The 14,088-nt window shown below is 35.1% G+C and overlaps 4 pseudogenes across 4 annotated transcripts; 2 read left to right on the top strand and 2 right to left on the bottom strand.

Annotated features, from left to right (window-relative positions):
- Positions 1-787: 787 nt before the first annotated feature.
- Positions 788-1,575, bottom strand: AT1G35100 (annotated as a pseudogene; the record flags this gene model as incomplete). The annotated part of the gene is made up of 2 exons: positions 788-1,429; positions 1,522-1,575.
- Positions 1,576-2,245: 670 nt separating this feature from the next.
- On the top strand, positions 2,246-3,254 carry AT1G35090 (annotated as a pseudogene; the record flags this gene model as incomplete). Its single annotated transcript has 4 exons — positions 2,246-2,383; positions 2,472-2,736; positions 2,823-2,925; positions 3,026-3,254.
- Positions 3,255-3,924: 670 nt separating this feature from the next.
- On the top strand, positions 3,925-6,002 carry AT1G35080 (annotated as a pseudogene; the record flags this gene model as incomplete). The annotated part of the gene is made up of 6 exons: positions 3,925-4,011; positions 4,080-4,252; positions 4,394-4,482; positions 4,956-5,025; positions 5,182-5,278; positions 5,358-6,002.
- A 3,337-nt stretch (positions 6,003-9,339) lies between these two features.
- AT1G35060 lies at positions 9,340-12,093 on the bottom strand (annotated as a pseudogene; the record flags this gene model as incomplete). The annotated part of the gene is made up of 1 exon: positions 9,340-12,093.
- Between the last annotated feature and the right edge of the window lie 1,995 nt (positions 12,094-14,088).

Raw genomic sequence — 14,088 nt, 5'->3', positions numbered from 1 at the left:
GTGTAAAACATATAAATATTTATTGAGTATTGGATGCTAATTAGGTTTTCCATTTATACTGCTTATGTTCAACCAGGGTCACGCAAGCATGTCTGAGAAAAGGTAGAAGTTGATGAAAATCAAATATTTCTGTTTTCTATCCAAGTATAGTTGACCATCAGATCATATCCAAACGTTTGATTCAAATAGATCTATTTGTAAGATTAGTTCGATTTACATGATTCAATATTGTAAGATTCCCCAATCAGTTATATGTTGAAAAATTAGTAATTGTGAGCAAATTATTTTTCAGATCATGTCAGATTTACAAAGTGCATGTAAGGTTAGAAGTTTGTTGATTCTGAATAAAAAATGTGGACATTTACTGAATCGGATAATATAGAATAGAGAATATCGACTAATACATGTGATTTCATATTATATAGCTTAGTTTTTAATATTAAAAAACTTTTTACAACTTGGTAATGAAATGGATGTCTCTGAATATTTACATGTAGATAGGAAATGAATATTTATATGTCTATCCAAAAGCCCCAGACCAATCAGATATAACCAATCTTAAGTATTTTTGAAATTAGTATAGTCGGAAAATTTTGCTATGCATGCTCCAAAATCGAAAGAGTCCCTATAAGTTATGATAAACGAGAAAGATGTTCACTAGTTTAAACGTTAAATACAAGAGAGAAATACAACTTCATAATAAGATTACATTAATAAACTAGATAAAAGAGGGAAACAGAAGAGATAGTTATATTCTGAAAGTGGGTAACTCATGTTTTTAAATAAACTAGGAAAGCAAAAGGATGTCTCTGAAGAGGAAGAAGTAGACGCAATGTGAACATCTCTCACCATTATATTCGTTGTAAAATTCATGGATGACCCAACAGTCTGGATAATCCTCATAATAAAAGAGCTCAGCGTAAGATCCGAATCGTTTTGGTTCCAAATCAGAAATGTGGTCAATTAGTGTCTTGGCCATGATATCTACATCTGTAAAACACTTGTTCTCTCGTTTGAAAGTATTAAACGCGTCTAATACTTCATTACCTGCGCAGCGGTTTAGCGCAATGTAAAGAAGCTTGGCTATAGGAATGACATCTTTACAATCATTCAGTAATGAAATGGCGCCTTTCATGTGGAGAGAACAGAACCCTAGCCTCAAGCTCTGGAGATACATAGCGTAAGGGTTTCTTTTTGCAAGACATTTGGAGTAGAATGAGAAGTGAACAGAGTCGGGTGAAGACATGTTGATGAAGTCAGGGCTTTTATCTAAACGAACTCGGGATAGTGTCTCGACAGAGAAAGCTGCAGATTTCCCTTCATGACCAGATTTAATCCAGTTTTTCAGAGCCTCAATTCCTTCTTCTGAAACGTGGCTAACAATTAGTGCGAGAATTGGTTCCGGAATGTATAATCTTGCAATCTTCCTCTGTTGACAACGAAGACGAAAGTTTATAGAAGTTACATATACTTTGTGGAATGAATGTAAACTATATTGTTTAAAAAATTGAAAAATTTAACCTGTGTGTCGCTAGATTGTGTGATAGAGTGTAGACATTTCGATGATGTACTCATTTTGTCAATTTGTTGCGAATAACGAAAGAGTAAGATGTGATGGAGAGAGAAGTTTTAGTACTTATCAAAATGGTTTAGAAATGAGTAATAAAAACAGAGTAATTAATTGGATGTTTTTATTAATAGGTCACAATCGTGAGGGATGAAGCTTAGTGGGGACTACGGGTTCAGTTAATATTCACTATATATTAACTCTAAATATAAAAGCTACCACTTGAATTCCATTAAACCAATTTCATATACAAATATATAGTGAATAATTTTCAAACGGACATTTCTCTTTGGACTTGTTCTCCTGGACAGAACATATATTTAGCATAACAATTACAGATAAATAACTCGACTATAAACCACTGCAGACGAATTATATATCTAATATTACAACCACCACCAAATCAATACGTAATATTCTCAAATAAATATGTCATAGAGCATAACGACAACGGATCGTTCAAGTAAGCACCCCTTGGATGTTAAAAGTTACATCTTTTCCTCGCAGACGAACTTACACCGTTTTGGCTTCAATCAGAGGAACACTTTCACTTGCTATAAATACCTCTCCTATTCTTGACTCTACCAAGACAACCCAATCGCAAAAGAAAAACAATATCCTCTGTTTTCGTTTCTATAATTCTCTGTTTTTCGTTACTCTTCACTTCTCCTTTTCACGATGGTTAAACATCACCATTTGTACGAGTTGTCTCCGATGGTTACTGGTTGGACGATTTGTGTCATGGTTTTGAGGATTTACAAAAAAATTCTCAACCCGAACGCTTTCGAACTACGTCTTGTTTTGGCCGATGAATGGGTAAACAATTTTCCTCAATTTGTTTTGCAATTTGCAGAATTTTTCGTTTTCCAGTGTATCCCTCACCCCTAAAATGTTGTTTTCACAGGGCACCCAAATAGAAGCAACAATCGGTCCTCGTTTCTCTGCCTTCTACTTTGACAGGATCAAAGAGAATCAATGGAAAACAATAACTACGTTTCTCGTTCGACCTAACTGCGAAGCAATAAAAACAACTCCTCATCAGTTTCGCATTCTATTCATGGATCACACCATTGTCACTTCTTCCACACCAAGAGAAACAGGTTTACTGAACAAGTTCACTCCATTCGACTACATTGTGGATGATGTTGTTGGCAACGATACCTTGGTTGGTAAGTAAATTCTTCTTTATAAACTCCATTCACTTTTTTCAAAACATTACTTTTTTTAAAAGATATCTCCAACATATCTCTTATAGATGTTATCGGGGCACTCGTTAATGTTGGGATCATGACTAATACCGCAAGTAACGAGAATGATATGGCCGGATTCAAATTGCCGTTCACGATCATGGATAAAAAGTACATTTCTTAAAACCTCAATTTACAGTTTTTTTCAAACATATCATGTTTATACATTATTATAGTAAGTATATAACCACATATTTTTACATATTTTCAGCAAGGATACATTGGTATGTGAGGCTTATGGAGAAATTGCAGTGGACTTGGAGAAAAGATTTCGAGCATTTCGCAAGAACAATGTTGTTATTGCTCTTGCTTGGTGGAAAATTATTAGATTTTATCCAGGTTGTAACTGGTTTAAGATTGTTAGCCATGCACCTATATCAACCATGTATCCAGAACCTGATGTTGAGGAAGTTGAAGAAATCAAAATGGTTGTCGACTAATAGAAGATGATTAGAACTATCTCATCTTCTTTTATTTTTTTTCAAAGTTGTAATATTTTTATAAATGATAAGATATATTAATAAAAAAAGTTATTTCTTTGTTCAAAATTTCTCATTTGTAATAATTGTAACAAATATTTTATTAAGTAGTACAATAGGAATACGGTGTATAAATTAAGTGCACCTTACTAAGGAACGGTTATATCAAGATTACAATCTTTTTATCAGAAATTAGCAAATTGCTTGAGTTTTAAAAGGAATAAAATTGGTGATCTGAAAATATTGTTTCCCAACATATCTAATTTCTCAACATATATTTGTTTACATGACTGATAGGGTGGATTGTTGAAACTTTTAGTTGAAATCCATAAGAAATTACTATCGTGGATTGTTGTTTATGGATAGGTTAATAAATTACTTTCCTGACTTTTATACCCTAATTATAAACGATGTATTCTCTTACTTTTTTTCGCATCTGATTTTAGTTCCCTCCTCAACATTGAGAAACTGATTTATACCGGGACAATTTACCACCTATTATAAATTGTTTAATATAACCGCAGAAAAACTTAAACTACTCTTTCCTTAATAATCTATATAAACACCCAACATTCATTAATGTTTTTCCCATTACCCATTTCTTCAGTTAAAACCAAAAAACAGAGAAATTATGCAGAAGTTTACGAAGATAAGCAACAATGAAACATCATCTGCCTCAGATGTGAAAATGGTTGTTCGTCCAAACCCAAAGTACTTAGTATTCTACAGTTTTAACTACTACTTTAATAAAAATACTAACAATCTCTTTCGTTTTTTTTCCAACAGGTTGCTGCTATCCAAGAAGTTTACTTGCCGGCCCCGCTGCTTGCTAAAATTGTTAGCTACGTTGCAGAATCTGGTGTTGATTCTTTGAAATCCTTTGTTAAGGCTGGTCCGTTATTTAAAGCGGCTGTCTATTCCAAGGAAACACTAAGTTGTGTCCGCCTTGACAGATCTCGGTATTTTATGTGGTGGTCAATGCCTCATTCCATCTATTATCATTTCTTTACAAAATGTCTTGAAGCCAACAATCCACATGCTTTAACTGCTGTATTATACAAAAGAATAGCATACGAGAATTTGGTTGTTGAATGCTATAGATCTAGTTTATGGATGGAACCTTATGGAGAGGACGGAGGATGGGTACAAATAGATGGAGCTTACTGGGCTCAACCCCGAGTTCGAGAGAGTATTCCACGTTGCTCCCGTTGCAAATCTCGGGCACACAAAAGATCTAATTGTCCAAAATATTGAAAGACAATGTTTTAATACTGTGTTATCCATCATTATCTGTCTATCTACATGTTTCTATTTTTCTAAAACTTGTTTTTCTGTTTTTAAGCTTCTGTTAGTCTGTCTTTTTAATGTTATATTCTCGTTTGCTATTCAATCTTCGTTTATATATTTGCTAAGGCTTATCCATCTTATTTTGTGGTTGGTGTTTCATGATTACAGTCTATGTATGTATTACCTGATTGTTTATGGAGAACCTGTTCCCCCATAAATGAGTCCCTGTTCGATTGCATGTTAAAAGACATCCACGTCTATATTTTATATACCATAAAGTTGTGTCTATTTGGACAACAAACTTTGGACACACAATGATTTATTTTGGACATGAGAAAACTTACTCACATGTCTAATTTTTTAAAAATTTTGTAGGACCCACGACGTCGCTACTAACCCATCTCACCACCACACCCCACCCTCTTCAATGTGACAAAGTATTAGGGTTCCCATTCTATCACGATCTCAAAGTTACAAAAATTTTCATTAATAGATCGCTATTTGTACACCTTCAGTACTATACGAATCGATAATCCAAAATGCCCAAAATCGTCTGCGAAAAAAGCAAATGTATCCACCCTCAACCAATGGCACCTACCAGACATTTCTGGCGACCCCCAAGTGCCCTTGCATCTATTAGGGGAAATCAATTTGCCGTCCATCCTCCTCGTCAAGCTTTGGTTCAATTCCACCTACAGGTAATGTTTAACTACTAATCTTTGCTATCTGAACAATCACCCGAATTTAGGTTTATCATTTGGAATTATTTTATATCAGCCTCCTCCGTTCTCTGATTTCCACATGCCTGAACACGTAGCTGCTAAAATAGTAAGCTTAGTTTCAGAGGACGGTGTTGATATGTTAAAGGCTTGGATTCAATCAGGACCAGATGGCAAAGCCGCTGTTTTTTCCAGGGAAACTCTTTCTTCTGTTCGACTAGATAAGTCCCCTGTATTCATTCACATGGCTCATGAATCTTCTAGTTATCACATGTTTTACACAAAATGCCTAGCCTTCAAAAATCCCTATGCACTATATCTTCAGAGTTTAGTGTTGGCGTTTCATATGTGTGAGCTCCAGGAAGCAATTGCTATTTTGGATGGTATTAAAGACGTGTTCCCACATGCTGGTCTACTTTACATCATGCTCCATAGTTGCGCTGGATCAATCCCATGGGAATTTTATAGTATGTACAAGCGAAGGTACTACAAATTTAGTGAAGTCGACTTATTCGCAGATAAGCTAATGTTCCATATCAACGAGGTTGGTCCACGTCGCCAAGGGACATACAAAAATTCCTGGGAGTTTGAGGATTACGGTGAGTGTTGGTCGGACCATCAGAACCTCAATGAGTATGAGGGACAGTGGTGTAACACATGTATTTACTTTTACCTCTCCCAAGAAGTAGCCCTTATTTCATAAGTACATTTCAGTTCAGTTCTTCTTTTTGTTCTTCACATTTGCGGCAAACTTAAGAATCTATGATTTTTTTTATGGGATTTTATATATGAAGTTATTATGTGTGAAGTTACCTTACGATATTAAGGTAAGTAGTACTTCTCCACTATTTTCACAATTATAAAGAGAACAAGTCCTCGACCGTTACCTCGTCTCAAACAGTTTATGGAACTGATTTTATAACTGCACCTATTCTCCCCACAAAGCTTTATCCCTCTCGAATATCTATATTTTATAGAAACTTTCATTTCCTTTCTCCCTTTATAACCCGTTCTGCGCAATACAAACATTAGAGATTCTCCAAACCCCGCCGATCAAGATCTTCCTCCTCAGTAATACATCCATCCACCTTCCGCTGCCATCGTTGTTGTACCAAATCGTGGACACACTGCAAAACAGGTTTTAGTTCGCAACTAAACAAACAAATATGATTCCTTTACTTATTCCTAAAATTAATCATTCCTCTAACTTATCATTGGCCCTTTTAGCAGAAAATGAAGAATTCCAGGTTATATATTCCGGAACCAATACTTGCTCTAATCGTTAGCTACGTTTCGGAACAAGGAATAGACGCTTTGAAAAATTGGATTAAAGATGGTCATGTTGGGAAATTAGCAGCTTTCTCTGACGAAACGCTAACCCGAGTGCGTCTAGACAAAAGCCCATACTTCATCTACATGTCTTCCTATAACTCTCTTTATTTCTCTTTCTACTCCAAATGTCTAGAAAAAAGCAACCCCTACGCATTGTATCTCCATAGCTTGAGTCTCGGATTCCGCTGCCTCGACCTGTGTGGAGCCATTTCAATTTTGAGTACCTGTAAAGAGAGATTTCCTTTAGCCAAACTACTCTACATTGCTCTAAACCGTTGCGCAGGTATCGAACTCATTGATGATTTCAATAGTTTCAATCGCGAGAACAAGTGTTTCTTTGATGTATCCTTGATGGCAAACAAACTTATCGGCCACATTTCTGCTTCGGAACCTAAATGTTTCGGATCTTACTCCGAGACCTTTCTTTACGAGGAATATCCTGACTGCTGGCTAATACATGAGCTTAACAATGAATTTAACGGAGAAAGATGTTCACAATGCCTCTACTTCTACCTCTTCCGAGACATCCTTCTGCTTTCCTAGTTTAGTGAGATACACATCCTGTTCCAGCTTTATTATGTTTTCATCTTTCACGTTTATCTTTCGTTTAGTCTAATGTGTTTGGTTATTCGTAATCTCTACTAATTCTAATCCGAGTTTAATCACACGTAATTAAGACTCCTTGTAATTATTCACATGTTAGTAAAACCCATTTTACCAGTTTCTGATACAACTCCTTCTCTTACATAGTAGACAAAAGATAATAGAAAATTGGATAGTTCTATCTGTATACAATTACGTTGAATAGAGATTTGTATCATAAAATATATTAATAATTGGCGCAATCAAGCTTTACTTTGATTCAAATCAACAAAAATACCTTTAATCATTACATATAGTAATGGCTTTACAAAAAATAATCTAAAAAAACAACTACAATTACTAAAAATGGATTATAACTACTTTTCATGTTAAAACATCATCTCCATATGGATAAGAGTTTATGGATAGTTAAACGGGATTGCACAGATTTGCGGTTTATCAAGATATGCTAATTATAGACTATTTTAACACAATAAATAAACATATATACTTATATTTGGTACATCAAGAACTAGGTTTACAGAAACGGAAAAACATTTATGGGAATGTCTTACAATAAGAAATGAAATATTTTACAAATAAAATTTCTCATTGTATTAGATCAACTTGTCCTGTTATGACCCAATCTAAAAAAAACAACTACACGTACTAAAAATGGATTAGAACTACTTTACCTGTTTAAAAAACATCTCCATATGGATATGGCTTTATGGATAAGAAAACGGTATTGCAGAGGATTGCGATACAATCAGGATATAAAATCAGCAATAACTAATTATAAGAACTGAAATATTTTACAAAAAACATAGCAACTAGTTTTACAATAAGAACTGAAATATTTTACAAAAACATGGCAACTAGTTATAGATCATACATTTATTAACAACTTAAATTCAAAAATACAATTTTTTATTTGATTAGATCAACTTGTCCTGTTATGACCCAATCTAAAAAAAACAAATACAAGTACTCAAAATGGATTAGAACTACTTTAACTGTTAAAAAAACATCTCCATATGGATACGGCTTTATGGAGAAGCAAACGGTATTACAGATGTTTGCGATACAATCAGGATATGTTTCAGCAATAACTAATTATAAGAACTGAAATATTTTACACATAAGATAATAGAAAATTGGATAGTTCTATCTGTATACAATTACGTTGAATAGAGATTTGTATCATAAAATATATTAATAATTGGTGCAATCAAGCTTTACTTTGAATCAAATCAACAAAAATACCTTTAATCATTACATATAGTAATGGCTTTACAAAAAATAATCTAAAAAAACAATTACAATTACTAAAAATGAATTATAACTACTTTTCCTGTTAAAACATCATCTCCATATGGATAAGAGTTTGTGGATAGTTAAACGGGATTGCACAGATTTGCGGTTTAGCAAGATATGCTAATTATAGACTATTTTAACACAATAAATAAACATATATACTTATATTTGGTACATCAAGAACTAGGTTTACAGAAACGAAAAAACATTTATGGGAATATCTTACAATAAGAAATGAAATATTTTACAAAAACATGGAAACTAGTTACAGATCATACATTAATTAACAACTTAAATTCAAAAATAAAATTTCTCATTGGATTAGATCAACTTGTCCTGTTATGACCCAATCTAAAAAAATCAACTACAAGTACTCAAAATGGATTAGAACTACATTACCTATTAAAAAGCATCTCCATATGGATACGGCTTTATGGATAAGCAAACGGTATTGCAGAGGTTTGCGATACAATCAAGATATGTTTCAGCAATAACTAATTATAAGAACTGAAATATTTTACAAAAAACATAGCAACTAGTTTTACAATAAGAACTGAAATATTTTACAAAAAAAAATAGCAACTAGTTAATCATCATACATATATTAACAACTAAAATTCGAAAACACAGTTTCTCAAATTGGATTAGAACAACTTGTCCTGTTATGACCCAATCCTTTGCAGCGTGAGCACCTGTTCTGCTGCGTCCTTCCTGTTTTAGGTTTCTACGTTTACCATGTTAACCAACATGTTGCATTAGTTTGGTTAGTTTTTCAAAAGATTAGACAATGTACGAGATTTACAAAATATTTATCTAACCTTATATTCCCCTGTTGATGGTATTCTTGCTACCTTAGGCCTCCCTGATGGTCTCCGAGTATATGGTGGAAGCATGGAACGGTGTGGGAGCTCTTCGGGTATGTCTTCTTCTTTGCCATTTGCTTCAGGGAATACTGCTCCTTTGTAACTCGCAACCCATGAGTGTGGTTTGAAATAATCATCAACTAAAGCCTTGTACGAGAGGTTAATGCTATTGGCAGCCACCAAAGCATGACCGCATGGTATCTTCAGTTTATCATATCTCTTGCAGGTGCACTGCTTCTTTTCTAGATCAACAACATTGCTACCACCTAGCTTCCCAACTACCTCGTAGCTCCAGCTGGTTACCCTACCAACCTTGCTTCCACTTGATGTTGTCAAGTTTTTTGAAATTTGCTTGTCAACCTCCGGAGGTACTGGACCTGAATGTGCTTGTGACTTCTTCCGATGCGCGTTGAACCAACGTGTCAACATAGACCTAATAAATCTTAGCAATTCCACAATATGTGACGATCTCCCCTTGAACAACGCCTTGTTTAACGTTTCAGCAATATTGCTAGTCATCAGATTGAAACGCTGGCCAGGGAAATATAGCCTTGTCCAATGAGCCATCCCTACATCGTGTAGATACTTTATGCAAAGGGGGTTAATGGCATTAATCTGATTATAAAGCGTTTTAAACTTTCCACTCGTAAACTCATATCCAGCGTTTTTCACTAACTGCGTCAATCCTCTGTTCTTGAACCTTGCTTGTATATTCCTACATAGGTGAATAATACATGCACCATGATGTGCTTGCGGAAATACCTTCTTCACCCCTACCTTTATCGATTCGTGCCTATCTGATAATATAGTGAGTGTGTTGTTATCAGCTATTATCCTCTCCAACTTTGTAAAGAACCAAGTCCATGCATCATCGTTCTCGCTATCCACCACAGCAAATGCGAGTGGATACACTTGGAAGTTTGCATCTTGACCACTTGCTGTGAGTAAAACCCCCTTGTATTTTCCTTTCAAATGTGTTCCATCCACAACCAAAACCCTTCTCAGATGCTTAAAACCTTGTATTGAAGCCCCAAAAGCTAAAAACATATATAAAAACCTCTCTTTCCTTTCATCTTCAATATCAGGTTCGGTTTCTATATGTGTTATCGTCCCTGGATTTGTTAACTTCAGAAGATGCAAATATTCAGCCAAATTGCTATAAGACTCTTCATCACTCCCGCCAACATCTGTTAAAGCTGATTCCCTAGCTCTCCAACACTTTTTGTATGACGCAGAAACCCTCAAATCTTCTAGTACAAGTTGCTGAAGATCCATTGGAACAGGACCAGCAGAAGCTTCACTGTATTTTGCCTTAAATACAGATGCAATCACCTTTGACGTTGCTTTCTTCATGTACTGCCTTCTAGTATCAACCGAACATGTGTGTTGAAGCTGCGCTTTCTTAATTTCATAGTAACCTGTGCCATTCATTACAGTGGCCAATATTCTCCAATCACATTTCTCATCTGAGCAACTGAGAACAAAATAATTCTATTTTGTTCTTGTTTGCTTGAAATGAAACTGATTCTTTATCGCAAATATAGCCAATCCTATTTGGCAATCTTCTTTGCTCGCATACACTTTTCCCTGGTATATACCTTTACCATCATCATCAATGTCCAAATCAGGTAAGTTATCAACTTCATACTCGATGTCCTCAAACAAAGGTGGGATGTCAAACTCCTCGTCATCCACTTCCTCCAACTTTTTGACCTCATTACTCGTTTCCTGAGAGCTTCCAACTCCACCGACCATCTTTCCTTTCATAACTTGTGGGGTCTTTTTTGTATGCTCTGTCTTTATACTTTCGCCAGCCCCATTCACATATATAGCGTGATCAAAGACTCCGCTGCCAGTACAGAAAACCACTTCATCCAGATTGGAGCCCACAACCTTATTGTTAGACCCGTACCTTACATCTAAACCTCCTGTTGCCATCAACTCATTAGCATTGGAGCCACCATAATCATCTGTTAAGAAATTTGACCAAAACTCCTTATCATAACCGCCACAGGGCATACTATCTTCAGGTTTTTCCGTGACTGCTTCAACTTCCTCTGTATCGTTATCAACGAAAAACAACTTTTCAACATCATTGTTAAAACCTTCGTTATCAGTATCATTCCGTGACGATTTATGCCCACTGTTACTTCCTATGTTTGCTTCTGCTTGTTCCAATTCCTCCATGAATTCGTCATCACGAGGGGTCAACACAATTGTAGGAGTTTTTGAACCCACAGACGATATATCGCGAACAGATGTGACACCACTTTTAGGCGTTTTTGAACCACACTCTTCCTCCAAACTGCTTTGACGCGGTCGTTTAGTGCTACTATCTCCTCGTGTATCAAAACTTTGTAAATCTTCCTCCATTTCTTCAAACTTCACAAACAAATTAAGACCTCTGTTTTCTCTAAGTGCACTTAGATAGTACAGAAGGCCAACCTCGCTTGTAACCAAAACTGGAGGAGTCTTCTCCTTTGTTGTGAACATATCCTTATCCGGTGCAGCATAACTCAACAAAGGATTTACACCAATCATTCCGAACTCTTTCGAAATCGCTGACTTAAACGCTCCCAGTGTCATTCCCTCAAAAATTGGAACAACCCTAGAAAACAGTTTGTTACAGATCTCCAGTTTCCACTCTCCATTCGACGAACAAACCCAATCTCCACAAATTACCATACAAAACTCATCCATCAATCCCTAACCAAAACAAAACAGAGCATTCACGTTAATTACCTAATAGCGTAATTGAGTATCGTAAACGTGTTACGATTTTTAAGGATATTTTTTCATGGTACCTTCGTGGACATCGAAATAATGACTGCATTACAACCGTCTGTAATCGTCAAATAACTCCTTTCTTTGTGTGAAGATCTCAACCGTCTCTTTATGCACTGAGTGGATACGTTTTTTTTAGATACCGCTACAAACCTAAGCAAGATAACCGGTTAACTAATTGATTGATCATATTGGACACTCAACAATACACAAGTATGAAACACTCATCAATTTTACATTTTGTTTTGGATTTATTGGACATTATATTGTGGACATAATATTGTGGATATATAGAACACAATCAGTATAATGGAAAGTTAAAAATCAGCAAACAAAAAATAAATCAAACAAAAACACATAAAACATTGTGGGAAAAATTTTAAATAATCAAATAAAATCTTCAATTCATTTTTTGCATGTATACACTCAAGTAGAGCTGAACATTTTGGGAGAAGCATTAATATGATAGAAGACCAAATTATTAGGAATCCTCTTTTCCCTACAACAAAAACAGATACATCACTAACCAATATAAATCATGGTTTTCTTTTTTATATTTTTTGGGTTTGTCTAAAAAAGTCCAAGAAGGAACTAAGGTCAAAAACATGAAAGATATAATTTACATCCCTTTACATCAAACATAATCAATATAACAGTTTAAACATTCGACGATACTGGACAATTATCAGTGAACAAATATGATAAAATAGTTGGACATACAGAAGTGGACATTAATATTTTGCAGTTTATCTTTTATTGGACTTGATATGTTGGATACTAGTTTTTTTGCCGAAACAATTTCTAAAATTTTTTCCATACGAGTTTCTTGTTTAATGGTGCTCAAGTCAAACCTCCAGCACCAACCTATAGTAAATGCAGTTATCGATGGAGATGATATCATTTACAGAGACTACGTGGATATCAGTATCGCTGTTGGTACCCTCCACTCTAGTTATTCTAAACCTTTCAGATAACTACAACTTCCATCATATTAAGATTTTCAAAGTCTGTAAAAAAATGGCTATTGCAGGCCGATACTAATTCAGGGGGAGATTCCTAATCGACGCAAATAGGCCTCTCCAACAAATCTCTCTTTCTCTCTGTCACACTCTTTATCACTCTCTACTATCGTAGATCGGAGAATCTCCTCTGAGAGCTCTAATCTCTCAGTAATCTTCACCGCATGTCCGGATCTAATTTTCCTGTAAGTAATCTCATTTTCAAGATTTATCTGCGATTTCTTCTCTTGATGCTAATTTTCCTAATTTTCCCCGAAGAATCGAGACCATTATGTGGAGGAGAATCGTTTCATCGCATCTTAAATCCATCTCCGCCGTCGGGTCCTGCGCGGCTCCGTCAGATTTGATTTTCGATATAGCCTTTAGCTATCAGTGTTACAATCAATTATCACAGTGAGAATTAACAACCATCGACATTGAGATAATTTCACTCGGCGAAGGTAACTTCCTTTTTCTATAAATATCAACTGTGGATTTATTAGAGGATTTATTAGAAGGGAACCAAACATTTCTAACCGGTTAAGTAAATTTTTGGCTTAGATGAGTGGGGATATAATTGTCCATTTATTTTTCAAAAACAAGGAAAAGTGCCTTGTACGTGAGAAGTGCCTCAAAAAGAATAAAAGTTTGTAGAAGTGCCTAAACATGTCCAATTCCCATTAAAATATAGTGGCCCATGAGTGAATCAGAATTAATTTTGTTTTGGCCGAAATACATATATAACCAATTAATAACTCTTGAAATCGATCCAACTATTCATTTGTTTTATTTTATTTTTTTACTGAATTTTTTATTTTCTTTTTGGACAAATAATTGTACGAAACAAATTAATGTCTTATCGGTGCAAAATAAACAACACTCTAGAAATCTCAAACGATAGTTCGATCTAAGA

This window comes from Arabidopsis thaliana, assembly GCF_000001735.4.
Source record: "Arabidopsis thaliana chromosome 1 sequence".
Classification (NCBI taxonomy): Eukaryota; Viridiplantae; Streptophyta; class Magnoliopsida; order Brassicales; family Brassicaceae; genus Arabidopsis; species Arabidopsis thaliana.
Note: the sequence above shows the minus strand (reverse complement) of the source record. Positions and strands in the feature narration are given on the sequence as shown.